General features: G+C 36.0%; 1 protein-coding gene and 1 long non-coding RNA gene across 9 annotated transcripts in view; one reads left to right on the top strand and one right to left on the bottom strand.

Annotated features, from left to right (window-relative positions):
- The window catches only part of LOC112638284, a 213180-nt gene that overhangs the window by 145104 nt on the left and 54951 nt on the right, over positions 1-13125 (top strand). The gene's annotated exons all lie outside the window — the stretch shown is intronic.
- LOC105256714 (multidrug resistance protein homolog 49) overlaps positions 1-13125 on the bottom strand; it is a 53768-nt gene that overhangs the window by 33575 nt on the left and 7068 nt on the right. For 3 of the 8 annotated variants that reach the window (XM_011266893.3, XM_011266891.3, XM_020029203.2), the window contains one exon: positions 10327-11819. The gene's annotated coding sequence lies outside the window, so the exon portion shown is untranslated. Of the gene's footprint in view, positions 1-9955; positions 10128-10326; positions 11820-13125 lie in introns of all 8 variants that reach the window. The other 5 variants (XM_020029202.2, XM_020029204.2, XM_011266887.3 and 2 more) reach the window with 4 other exon arrangements.

Genomic DNA, 13125 nt, shown 5'->3' with positions numbered 1-13125 from the left:
ATTTTTTCAAATTTTCAAATTTTCTCATTTTTATGAATAGATGTTGAGATTTATGAAGATCGATGTTGCATCGAGTGCATTGTTTATACGAGCAATTTTAATAATGTTCGTCATTCAATCCTGATTTGGGATTATAACAGTCAGCCGGATATATAGTGCAATACGAGTATCGTGGTTTCCGAGGTGGAAGGGGTGGAGAATTTCAAATGACAAAGGACGGATCGCAGGCGGATGGAGAAACTAGGAAACTGAGCCTTCTCAGTTCTCGCGGTTACCGCAACAGCTGGAATATAACCTGGTGCCACAATTGTCTCCCGCTGGCAGCTATGAGCGTGGCAAAGAGACCTTTGAATCAACCCCGGGGTATCGCGGACACCGAAACCGTACATGGATGTATATGCGTGAAGGAGGGTGTTTCATGCGAAATATGTTCCAGTAGATCCGAATTGTTACTATCGCGTCGTGAAAGCTAAAGAGCAGCGAGAAGCAAAATTGCCTAAACGATGAAGGTATAAACGCATCAAACTATCCGTAAATAATCGGCGATTGTTAAAATCTCTGCCAGTTTAATAGTTCCGTTATTAAAACATAACTTTTCCCGAGTCGCCCGTATTGAAAAAGTCCACTTAAGCCGACCGTCCTTTCTACTTTTCCGCTAAAATAACTTTTCGATTGTATCGATTCTTCAATTGTCCTTCCACACTTCTTTTTTCCATTTGATAGAAAAGAAAGCATTAAGAATCCGAAGAACTACTTAGTTCGTCCTTAGGTTCAATTGTAATAATTCAGCTGGATTTATTTAAGAAATCAAGTGCTTATTAGAAACAATTACTTGCATTCAAGATTAATAGATCGTGAAAAATATGATTAAAAATGACGAAACAATGTTAATGTAATGGTTCGATTAAATAGAAATGCATATAGAATGAAAAAAAAAACATTTATTCATATAAATCATTGATTTTCCGAATCATATATATTTTTTACTGCTCATTTAATTTTACTTGTAGTTATTATAACAGTATTTCATACAATTGAGAAAATCGCGATTAATAAACATTCCTTTTTTCTGTTTTTCTGCATAAGCTGTATTAAATACGAGATTATTTTTTCTTTTCATTTTTATTATTTTTTCTTTCCATTTTTATTATAATACTATGTTTGCTTTTTCCATTTTTATCATATTTTCCATTTTTATTACTTTTATTGTAATATTCTCTTCATTCTATATGTATTTTTTTATTGTAACATTCTTTTCATTCTATATTTATCATGAAAATTTAAATTAAAATAATTTAACAAGGGATATTTATTGAAATCTATTATCTTAATATTGGAAACATTTTTCGTCAAAAGCACAGGATTTATTAATTAATTTCTATTTCTTGTTAAAAAAAATATCACATCGAGCTTGCTCGAGTGAAAACAAAAGCTTCGAGCTGCAAAAAGAAACGAAAGGAAGAAGCAACACTTTCTTTGATAATTTTTAATAATACGGTTGTCTCGATATAATCGCGATGCCAATGATCCTGTACAAGCTCTTTGCCTAGATTGTACGCTTGCAAGGAAGGGCGTCGTCGGAAATTCATCTCGTGCGAAACGTGGGTTTACATCTCCGTTGATGTTAGAAACCATTACGTCAAGTTAGTAATTCATGTTAAGTTTCTGCGAACATATACTCCCAATGTTAAACACAATTTCAGGGTTTCAGCATTCACTTCACGTTTTATCTAAGTGCGACGATATATAAAACGCGAGATTACAAGACCGTGAAAGAGTGCAGGTCATTAATCGGACCTACACCCATGCTCGTCCAGGTGTATATCGAGTTTCTTCGCGATTATTTCCCGTTCTTTCCCGATGTATCGTTACTCGTTCGTGCACGAAAATGGGACGGATCTGCTGAGGACGGGTTATTCGACGAGAAATCAGACCGCTGCACGGGAAGAAAGAAAGCGAACGTTGAAATTGAAGGTGAATCATCCGGCGCGGGAATTTACGGGTCTCTCGTTTAATCTTTAATATCTTCTCTCCATCTCTATCTCGATCTCGATCGCGAGACGCGAACATGACTGAGTGATTTTTATCTCGTTAGATTCGTTTTACGGTCGATTCGTTCGATGAAAAAAAGAGAGAGAGAGAGAGAGAGAAATATAGAAAGAGATAGTAAGAGTCGAAAAAATAAAGGATCTTCTTCGGCTTTAGGAATTACGATCGCGCCACGCGTCCGTAAGTAAAATCGCTGGTCCGATTCGCTGGAGAACAATCCACGCGGGAACAATCCGTCAGCGATTGATTTGCCATTGTACGTAGTTGACTATCCAGAGCTGACTTTGTTAAGGTAGATATGGCGTGAAAGCGTGCACGGTACTCTTATATTTCGATGCATGTTTCGATGCATCTATACGGGTATCGTTAACGCGTTCATAACTCGCTTTCTCGTCGATAAATCGATCCGGAGTTTATTTGTTGGGAATTTATTTGAACTTGCAATTCTTGTACACGAAATAATAATTACATGTGAGAATTTTAATATTTAATTGCGACGTATATATATAATTTTAAATAATTATTTCATTTAATTATTTCGTATAATAATTATTTCATATTATTTCATAAATTAATAATAACTTTTAGTCGCGATGCTTGCGTCTGAAAAATCGCCGAAACATCATAAATATATAAAATAAATCCCCTATTAATTTTCTTTCTTATAAACACATTATATTTTTCCTTAATGGTTCTTTCCTATATTTGAAAATTATTTCCAAATTTAATATTCCATTCTAGTTGATCAGACGCGTTTCGCGCGCACGCTCGATTAAGCCATTCACGTTCCTGTGGTTCGTAGCGAATCTCGCGTGCGCGTCATATTTTGAGTAAAGCCGCCGAGTAAACATGTCGCGACTGTCGGTGCCAAGTAGCCGTTGAATCCAAATCAAACACAGAACGGTAATGAAGGATCCGCTGACGATACACGCCGCGTTTCGCAATCAGCCGCGGATTAAAGCTCCGCCGAGCGTGTGCGAACATTCCGAAGCCGCTTCGCACTTAAACGCATGCAATAGCTACCGCTAATCGACAATGTCCCATCGATTTGCCCCATCGATTGTCAATACAAATTAGTGCGCCGCCATTCAACGATCCGCCATTCGAGCACGTGCGAGCACTTTGAACGATAAAACAAAATATTCGCCGAATACGATGCTTTTTTTGCAAACTGCTACGAAACACTTTTCGAAAAGTCCGTGAATATTTTAATATAAAAAGGATTCACGGATCCCCCCGTAAATCTGCGACGAGGGAAAGCCCGTTAGACTTGAAAATTTCAATTTGGCTGTCATCAAACGGACGTTTATCCGCTTCTTTATGTGTCCGAAATATGAATAAAACTCATTACCGTTTAATCTCTCCGCGGGATATACGATACGATTGCGGGGAGAGTGGGGAAAAAAGGAAAAGAGAAATATCTTTTTGAATCTCAAAAGAGAAAATCTATTGCAACGTGTGCGGACCACCATTATTTATAGTCTCGCATCCGACACGAGCGTTTCTTTCGGGGCTGTATTTTTATCACGGCTTCATAAGCGCATAGATATTTATGCCGTAAATACGTATCCAGGTGGCGATCATAAATTTTGCGCGATACAATTACGACACACGAGTACACCTCCCAATGTCGTAAAAATGGCCGTCGTTATTGAATTATAGTAAGCGCGTATGTATAAAGCAACTATACCGTTCTTAATTAAAATATCGCGCACGAGAGATACGTGGATCGGATTATATGAATCGAAATTTTCTACGACGAATTACGAGCTGGATTCTCTTTATTATTATCGCCGGCATTTTTATGAAATCGCTTCAGCTAATTCGAGGATCTATTGCAAATGTAGCACCGATAACGTTCTATTGTCTGACGCGAGGAAGAATACATTGCGAATGAAAATACTTTGTATCGATTTCCAAATAATTTTCAAGGGAACAGGATCTACGGGAAAAAGAAATTTAAAAAAAAGCTTAAAAAGAAATTTTAAAAAAGAATGTTAAAAAGAAATTTAAGACTGAAAGTTCATAAGTAAATGCATTGCGATATGAAATAAATGTTTATAGACATTATGAAGATAAAATTAATTTTTAGTTAGTAGAAAAAAAAAATTGATAGTCTTTTTTAAAGATATCTTTCTCCTTTCTTGGATTTTCCTTTGAGAGATTTTCTATACACACGTAATATTAATTATAATTATTCGTCAAGAGTATTTAAGAATACAAAGAATAGAAAAGAAAGATTACATTAAAATTAGCATATCTAATTTATTCTATGCGTATAGAAGTTAAAAGTTAAAGTCCCTGAAAGATTTTATATACTTTATTAATCGATTTTAATTGTTCATGTGTAAAATTTTTGATTAAAATATAGATTGCATACTAGATCGACCGTTCCTAGAACAGATTGGTGAAAGATTTCTTCAATATAACACACATATAACGCTAGAAAGTAAAGAACACGTCTTTTTCCATTGCGTAAAACGTATAGTTACATGTTAGCTATTCAAACTAACTAGCGAATGTATATGTGGAAACGATTAGAGAAGTTAATATAGCTCGATAAACATGAATATTACGCCACGTCCATCGCAATGGGAAAACTTGAATTAATAATAATACATTTTGCACTCTAGAACTATCGCCAACAAACACTTCTGCTTTCGAAAGGCAATAACGTGCTCATTTTTATCGTCCTTATTGCTGATAATTAAATATTTTCTTATGAAATGCTTGGCTCTACTATCATTATTATTATACTATCATTTTTCATGTGTAATCGAAAAGCGTTATCGGTTACATCTGTTACATACATGATGGCATAATCAATAAATTTATTATTATGCTGCAATAAAATCATATCGTTTTTCAAGAACTGCAATTTTTCTAATACTACTTGCATCTCAGAGATTATTTATTTCACAGGATTCGTGTTTGTAATATTAATCAAATCCCAATCTGAAAAGATTTACAAAAAAAATATTCCGGAATCTTCTTTATCTTTTAAAAATCACGAACTAGTATTGTTAAACAAAAGAGTCATTGCAATTAAAATCATGAACAAAAGAGTCGTTGCAATTAAAATCATGACAGATAATTAATCATCACTGACACAGATCGGTAATTAATAGTTTCCCGCGACTTGATGATAGGCCTGTAGCATTTGATTTGAGTCTCGGCGAGCTCAAATATATAATTCCACCATCTTTTCTTGCTACGTTAGTTCTTACTCGAGGGATTGCAACTCGAATCGTCGCATGGACGTCAACGCGAGTCATAAAGAAAGCACCTGAACACACGTACATACACATACGCATACTTCGGTAGGATGAGGCGGCAGGATGCAAGAGGCAAATAAAAAGGTTGCCGACCCTCGGGGAGTGGTCGGGAATGCTCCGGGAAGACGCGGCGCTCCGGAAATGCGCCGCGGAAAGAACGGGGAAATTTTCGCTCCTTCTTTTGAGCGCGAGCGCGACACGTTATCCGACCTCGTTTAAATTCTCGCCGGTCGAGTAATGCGGAAGAAAATTAAGGAAATGAAAACGGATGATGCGAAAACGTAAACATAGCTACAGCGAGAAAAACTCACTCGCGACGAGATGTCTCTCCCTCTTTCCCTTTCGCACCCTCGACAAGATCCTTCGTCGCGCACTTTTCTCGTCATGACGATGAAAAGATTACGCGGCAAAAACCGTGAGATTTCTGCTTTATGAGACAGTTATACGTAATACCTATATTATATTATGAAGAACTATATGCACTCGTTAGAGAAAAAGGAACGAAATATTTTCTCATTTTCTCTCTTTCTCTCTCTCTCTCTCACTCACTCACTCATGGGACATTGTTATTTCAGAAACTGGCCTGGTTGAATAATTGACATGGCGAGTGCATAGTGCAAAATATCGCATTTACCCCAGTGTCGCAATTATCCCGATTAATCGCATATGAATTGTATTGTAACTCTCTGAGTTCATTACACAGCCTATCAGCGGATCTCCAATTAACAATGCAAATTGTTACGATTCACCGAATAGGATCGTTCCATACAAATCATCGCGCACCGAAACAATCGCAAATTTTCACAATGACTTCGATTCGTGGTTATATAAGTGTCAATAGAGCGTCGGTGATAAAACTGATAAAAATAGCAACCTGATATCGCGAAGTTACTCGCTTCAATGAGGATATCTACGCATCTAGAGAGGTCGATGGCTTCGGATTCGATCTCACGTAATAAACTCAAACCCAACAGTAAGCTTCATAGACGCCTGTTTCAATTCCGACACGCGATACGATACATTGCACTCGGCTAAACTTGAGTGCACTTTAATCCAGTCAGACGCGTCTTAACGCGCGACATGAAATCACGAAACTTTAATGTTTCGTGAATGGTTGATTAAATTAGGGATGAAAAAGAAACACTTTTTAGCTTAGTTATATTTTTCTAATTTTTATCGAGAAAAGACCTCGATAAAAATTAGAAAATTCCTATTTCCATATTTAAGATTATTCGTTGTAACCATATTATATTTTAATGATAAAAATGAGAAATTATATGAAACTTTCTTTTGCATTTTACATAACCAAAGAAAATACAATTTTTCGCATATTATTATATAGTATGATAAAATAAATTGTAAAAGCTATCGAAGTGCTCCTTGTTTAGCTGTGCTTGATAAATTACGATATATAGTATAAATTTAATCTCTACACATTTTGTGTTTCTACCGTTATTTATATTAGGATAGTGATTTTGTATGTGTACGTGTGATTCAGAGTGATTCATGACAATTGATTCAATTGTTTGTTTTTTTCAATTCATAAATACGAAACAGGGGTTTTACCACATTTTATGATCATATGCTATCAAATACAAACGATGATAGGTGAGAAAAAAATGATTTGATCTCGAATGTATATCATAAAATAAATGTAAAATAAATCACGCGTCTGCGATTTTTCAATATATCCGATTTTTCAACCAACGTAATATCTGAAATATTCTTTTCGCGAATCACTAACGATAAAAAATCCATCGCTGATTTATATTTGTCATGTCTATTCATCAATCTTACTAGCAGCTTAATAATTATAAAAGGGAGATATCAATAATCTGTCTCTTTTTTTCTTTCAACTCTCTTTGTCATTCAAAAGTCATAAATATATATACAAAGTGTCTCTGAATTCAGTGCCAATTGATACAGCGGCTTTAGGACATGAAAACAAGTCGAAAATGTTAATAAACATATGTCCGAATTCGAACGATTTTGGAGTTATAAGATAATAAAGCTTTCTTAAGATAATATAAATTGAAATAAGTTAGTATAAAAGTTAGTAGAAATAAGTTTTAATGTTATTTATTTTGTTTAAAGCTTTACAAAAGATGCTCAAAAATGTTTCCATCGGCTTCGATACACTTCAAATATTTTTCAAAATGCTAACAATTTATTAATTCGTGTTAGAAAGTGTATCGAAGTCGACGGGAGAATTTTTGAGCATCTTTTGTATAAAGCTTTAAATAAAATAAAGAACATTAAACAACATTTATTTCAATTTATATTGTCTTAAGGAAGCAACTTTATTACCTTATAACTCCAAAACCGTTCGAATTCGAACATATGTTTATTAACATTTTCGACTTGTTTTCGTGTCCTAAAGCCGCTGTATCAATTTTGACACTGAATTCAGAGTCCCTTGTACAACCTGATGCACAATCAAATTCTTGACTAGCGCGTAACGTCCAAAATATTTTCTTTGCTAACCACCAAATAAAGTTTATTTTATCTTTTAATGAAATATCCTAATAGTGAAGCGCAGCGGATGCCATGATTACCACCCTCTCCTCTCATGGTCCCTCCATTATCACTAATTATTCTCCCAAACGCGAACGCGGGGCGTTTAATCGAGCGCGGTGGAAAACACGGACCGTGACCGGAGATACGGAAAACCGCTGACGCACCGTTAAACCGACACGACGAACCACCGTTAGAAAGAAGAAGAGACAGACACTAACTACTCATTTGCGTCCCATGTAAATCAGGGAAGAGAGCGTTGTATTTCATCTCAATCTAATCGCTTTTCCCATTGTTACACTGAAAAAAGTCATTGCCGAAGAACGAAATAGAACTTGATAACTTACCGTATTATATCACCGACCGCGTATCGTTCGCGATTAATACTATCGTAGTACAAGGTTGGCTTCGCTCGACGAAGCTTGCTCACGGTCAGCCTCGGTCAAGTATAGCCTCTTTGTATTTTCCTTCATTCTTGCTACGCGCGTCTTATGTTAGACACATGCTTGCTGGTCTCTTATCTTCGTCGTGTACGATAATTTTATCAGGCATCACGTAACCTCAAGAAGACAACGAGGCGTTTTTTATATACTTGTCGACTCATCGATTATCAACGTCGCTACTTTACCGCAGACAAGCATTCTTTATCAGTCATTTCCTTAAATTTCTAAGGGCGCGATAACTTTTATTTTATTTCAATTAATTCTTGAAAAAATAATAGGAAATTCAAATTTTTCTAAATCATTCAACATTTTGCAAATTTTACGATGAAGTAAAATATATCTTCATCTCGAAAATTTTCTATCGAGAAAGTAATAACGATTCCAATCCGTGTTGGAATTCGTATCGTCGGCTTCGTTCGTAATGATGCGTATCGAGATAAAGTTTCTCGTTGAATAATTGCAATCGATTATAAATAATAAAAGAGTCAATTATTCGGGAGCTGCGGGATTTTAACAGCAAACTAAGATAAGATCTCGCGGCAAGAAGAGCGGACTCTCGAGTAGCGGAATTCACAGCGGAATTCCGCGGTCGTTCTGATTAACCAGTGAATCAACTCTGGCGAAGGAAACCCGAGGCGCAATCCTTATCGCGCACCTCAAGGGCAGCCTTGTGAAAATCCACTCGGCGGAGATTCCACTCGAAAATCGAGAGTGCGCTCTTTGTTTTCCGCCGCGTTGATCCCGAATCGAATTTTCGCGCGAACGCCGCTGTCGAAATTGACATTGGAGTGCAATCGCAAGTCGACAATTATATCGGACGAAAGAAGAAATGAAATTTCCTTTTTTTTTATGAAAACGACTTTAATTTTAATTTGACGAAATTACTCGATATCCGAAAATAAATGATGAACCGTGCTAAAAACATAACCGGATGTTCTCTGGCGTGTGTTCATTTCTTAGAGGAAGACGTTTATTTGCTTAATACCATTCTTCGCAATAGTTATCGCGAATGGCATGTTGCTTATCGTTCGAACACGATATCAAGTTTTAATAGCACCCAGCGGATTGTTATATGTAACTAAGATGGCATTTATCAGACATATACATTACGAAACATCGCCTGATAACGCGTAACGCAATTCAAAACGTGTCGCAAACGGAGGGGAAATTTCCGTCCCTCACCTTCGACAAGCGGTGCGAATGCGCCTCGTATTTGATATTACGAGATCAATGAACTCGCAGGATCTTTCGTGGTACTTTCAATCTCCGAAGCGAACCGGTTCGCGCCGGAAAGGCTCTCCCGCGTTTGAAATATGCCTGTTGCATCGCGTTAGCGTTAATCTGCATAACATCGTCAATTTTACATTGCTAATTTTCAATGTCAGTTTTGCGACATCATTGCGTGATACATATGCAAACGGCACTATTATAAGCGATACGTACATGCAACGGGGTACATGCATATTAAAGGATTAACGCACCCTCCGTTTCTTGTTAGACACTCGCGAACATTTTAACGTATTCAAAACACGAGAAATATCTAAATTAGATTGCGTAGTTGGAGGAGTCCAGCGCGCAAAGTGATCTCCTAAGTGCAGCAGGAAACGTTGATTAATAGGAGAAACTCCGCGAACGCAATTTTCTCCCTTTCCGCCTTCCCCACCGGGAATTTACCTGAATGACAATCGAGTTCCCTGCTCGAAAATATACAAGATGCTCTCTAGGTATAAATCTCCGAAAGGCAATCTCCGAATCGGGCGGAAATTTCCATTCGTTCGACAATCCGAATTGGAGTGGTTGAGCAAATTCGCTCGCTGACCATGACGAAGGTTATCGACTCTGCGAGCTATTCGATATACGATTTACGTAATGTGAATTATATATGCGCGACATATGTGTTAGTTTGCGGTCTCGCGGTACGCAAAAGCGATTCAACGTTTGTAACTTGATATATGAATAATATAAATAATGAAATTTTATATTCCGGATTCTGTATCGCGCAAAAACACAAATCACTTTATGTAAAATACAGAAACATTACTTACCATTATGGTGAAAAATCACGCCCAGCACGGTAGACGGTCGAACATTAGCGGGATTTTGTAAATTAAGCTACCGTTTGTTCTCATACAGTTGGACCGTATTGCGTTTGTCCGGTTCTGATATGGAAATTTATTAATTTTCCCTGCATTAATACTGCGACTAAGTTGCCAATGAATACTGCTGGTAATACTCGATTATTTTGGCTTATACGTCCTCCTTCGTAAAATATGCGATGGAATCTAAAATTTGAAAAATAGAAGCGAAATTATATTCCGTTTTTCACGATGTTTGAGTAGGAAAAAGTTACGAATGAATAATCGATTAGTCTCAATGACTCCTGGACGACAGCCTGCTCCAGAAATGCACGCGAGATGCTGACAAATTATTGTTATATTGGCTATACGTTAAACTCAACCAAGTTGTTTGTTGTTCGATTATCGTGGTGAATCACCGTAAATGTGTGTGTGTTCTCGCTATTTCTTGACGATCTACATCTTAAACTATGATAAATTGTTTTGTAATTCCTCGCCATTTCTTAAACTATTGACCTGATTTACAATATGAAAGAATATCTGTCGTTGTACAATTTCCATTTACAAACATCTCTATTAAAATCTGTTAAAGATAAGCATGTTAAACGTTAGAATGTATTTTTTATTCGTCAAGCGCATTTTTATTATCGGGAATAAACATACGAAACCATCTCTATTGTTAAATTTCCGTATTATTAGGATTTTAAAATGCAGCTATATTGAATGTTAAATTTCTTCTTCTTTTTTACAAAGAAGAAGCTTTCGAAATACTACTCGACTGTTGCTGCTCAGAAATGATTTTTATTATGGATTACAATTACGTTCCATATAGTTTGATACATGCGGGTTACATTCGATACATGTATACGAAAAATATACTTTGCTCCATTCTACATGTGTTCGATGTCGAAAATTTTTCATGATCTTTTTCGCGAAACCCACGACTTTCGCATTCACGATGCAAATACGAAAATGTACATTTCGTAGAAATATCAATTTCATTTGATTTCATTGTATGAATGTACGATAAAAAATGATTTGAACGAATAATATCGTCACGTATCGTGTTTTACTTACCGCAATAAGAAACTAAAAAAATCCCTCTATAAATCTGGGTTAAATATAAAAAAGGAAATCGAATTACAAATCACATCTAGCAATCTGTCAAATTATTTCGATGATACGTTGTCCAACCTGTAACTCTCTTTACAATACGTGACAAGGCGTCTTGCGACCGCAACATGAACCGTTGCTCCGTGAAATTCTCGATAAATCCCGTTCAGGAGCATACAGATCCACTTTTGCACCTAGGTCGTGAAGAGAAAACAACGTTTCCTGCATTCGGATCGCATTAAATTATCTCTCTAAAACATTTATAAATGTTCCCGTATATTGATCATTTTATTATTGGTATTCCCGATAAACCTCCTCTGCTTCACCATATGGCCACCTGCCAATCGAATCTGAAATATGGAAAAACGACATTTGTCAGATATTTATACTGTCATAGATGTATTGAGAAAATTATTGTTGTATTAATATATCCATTATATTATCATGATTATTATATAAATAAAAAGCTCGTTTTGCAAATTTTCTTTATTTCTTTTAAATTGAAATATTAAGGAAGAGATAAATGTATAGATAATAATATAATAATAATATTACAGAAGATAAATATATAGATAATAATATAATTATTTATAATTATATAATTATTTATAATATAATTATTTTCGAACGTAGATATTTAAAGAAAATTATTGATAAAAATATAACATTAAATGTAATATAAATTATTCCTCTTTTCTTGCGAATGTAAATTTTAAAGTTGAATGTAAATTTTAAAGTCACAAGTAAACCGCATTTTAAAATTCAAATGTAATTTATTTTTCAGCTGTGCCGACACACACAGATACATATATATATATATATATATATATATATATATATATACATATATACATATATATAAAATATAACTTAATCTTTGTTTGTGATATAAATATTGTTTTATTACTATATGCATTTTATTTCGTCACGCGCCTTTTCAATAAAAATAACTCTAAATCTTTTATTCTCTCACATGCTTATATGTCACGAAAGATTAATTTGTCGAAATGCTATTTGCTCCAATTTTTTCCACTCGTTTAATTTGCGGTGTCGTCCGACTCGATGTCCGACAGTCTGTCAGGCTTGCCGGCCGCTTCGTTCACTTTAATTAATGTATATACTTTTTCATGTGCTGTCGGTTTCGCGTGCTTATATAATAGAAGAGACGCTCACATCCCGTTAAATGCAAGAATAAATAAATCGTCGGCGGATTCAGAGAATCGACGCGCACCAACACATTCTTTCCTAATTCTCCTAATTATCCTTAATTTCTAACACCGCCAAGAGAGGGAGAGAGAGAGAGAGAGAGAGAGAGTGAGAGAGAGTGACGTGATCCGTTTAAGAGCCTGCGGCGAGTTTCTCGTCTCGTGATTAATTTATGTAGTTTCTTACGACTCCTGCTTAGAGCCCTGCAGCGCGATCAATAAGGAACGAGCGGGCGGTGTAACCGTAGCAGGTACACGCCATACCGTTACACGTTATGTAGTAGTCTACCATAATGGTAGAAACGCGAAACCGCCTTTTATTGGACTTAATTCATCCGGCGGAATCGTCTTAACACGATCGCGTCTTGCGCGATAATGAGACGGAAAACTCGTGTCGGCTTCACTTTGTGCTAATCCCTTTCGTTATTTTCATGAGTCACTTGCGAACAAT

The sequence above is a fragment of the Camponotus floridanus genome, unplaced genomic scaffold (genome assembly GCF_003227725.1).
Source record: "Camponotus floridanus strain SB8 unplaced genomic scaffold, Cflo_v7.5 scaffold28, whole genome shotgun sequence".
Lineage (NCBI taxonomy): Eukaryota > Metazoa > Arthropoda > Insecta > Hymenoptera > Formicidae > Camponotus > Camponotus floridanus.
The sequence above is the reverse complement of the archived record's forward strand: the minus strand, read 5'-3'. Positions and strand labels throughout refer to the sequence as shown.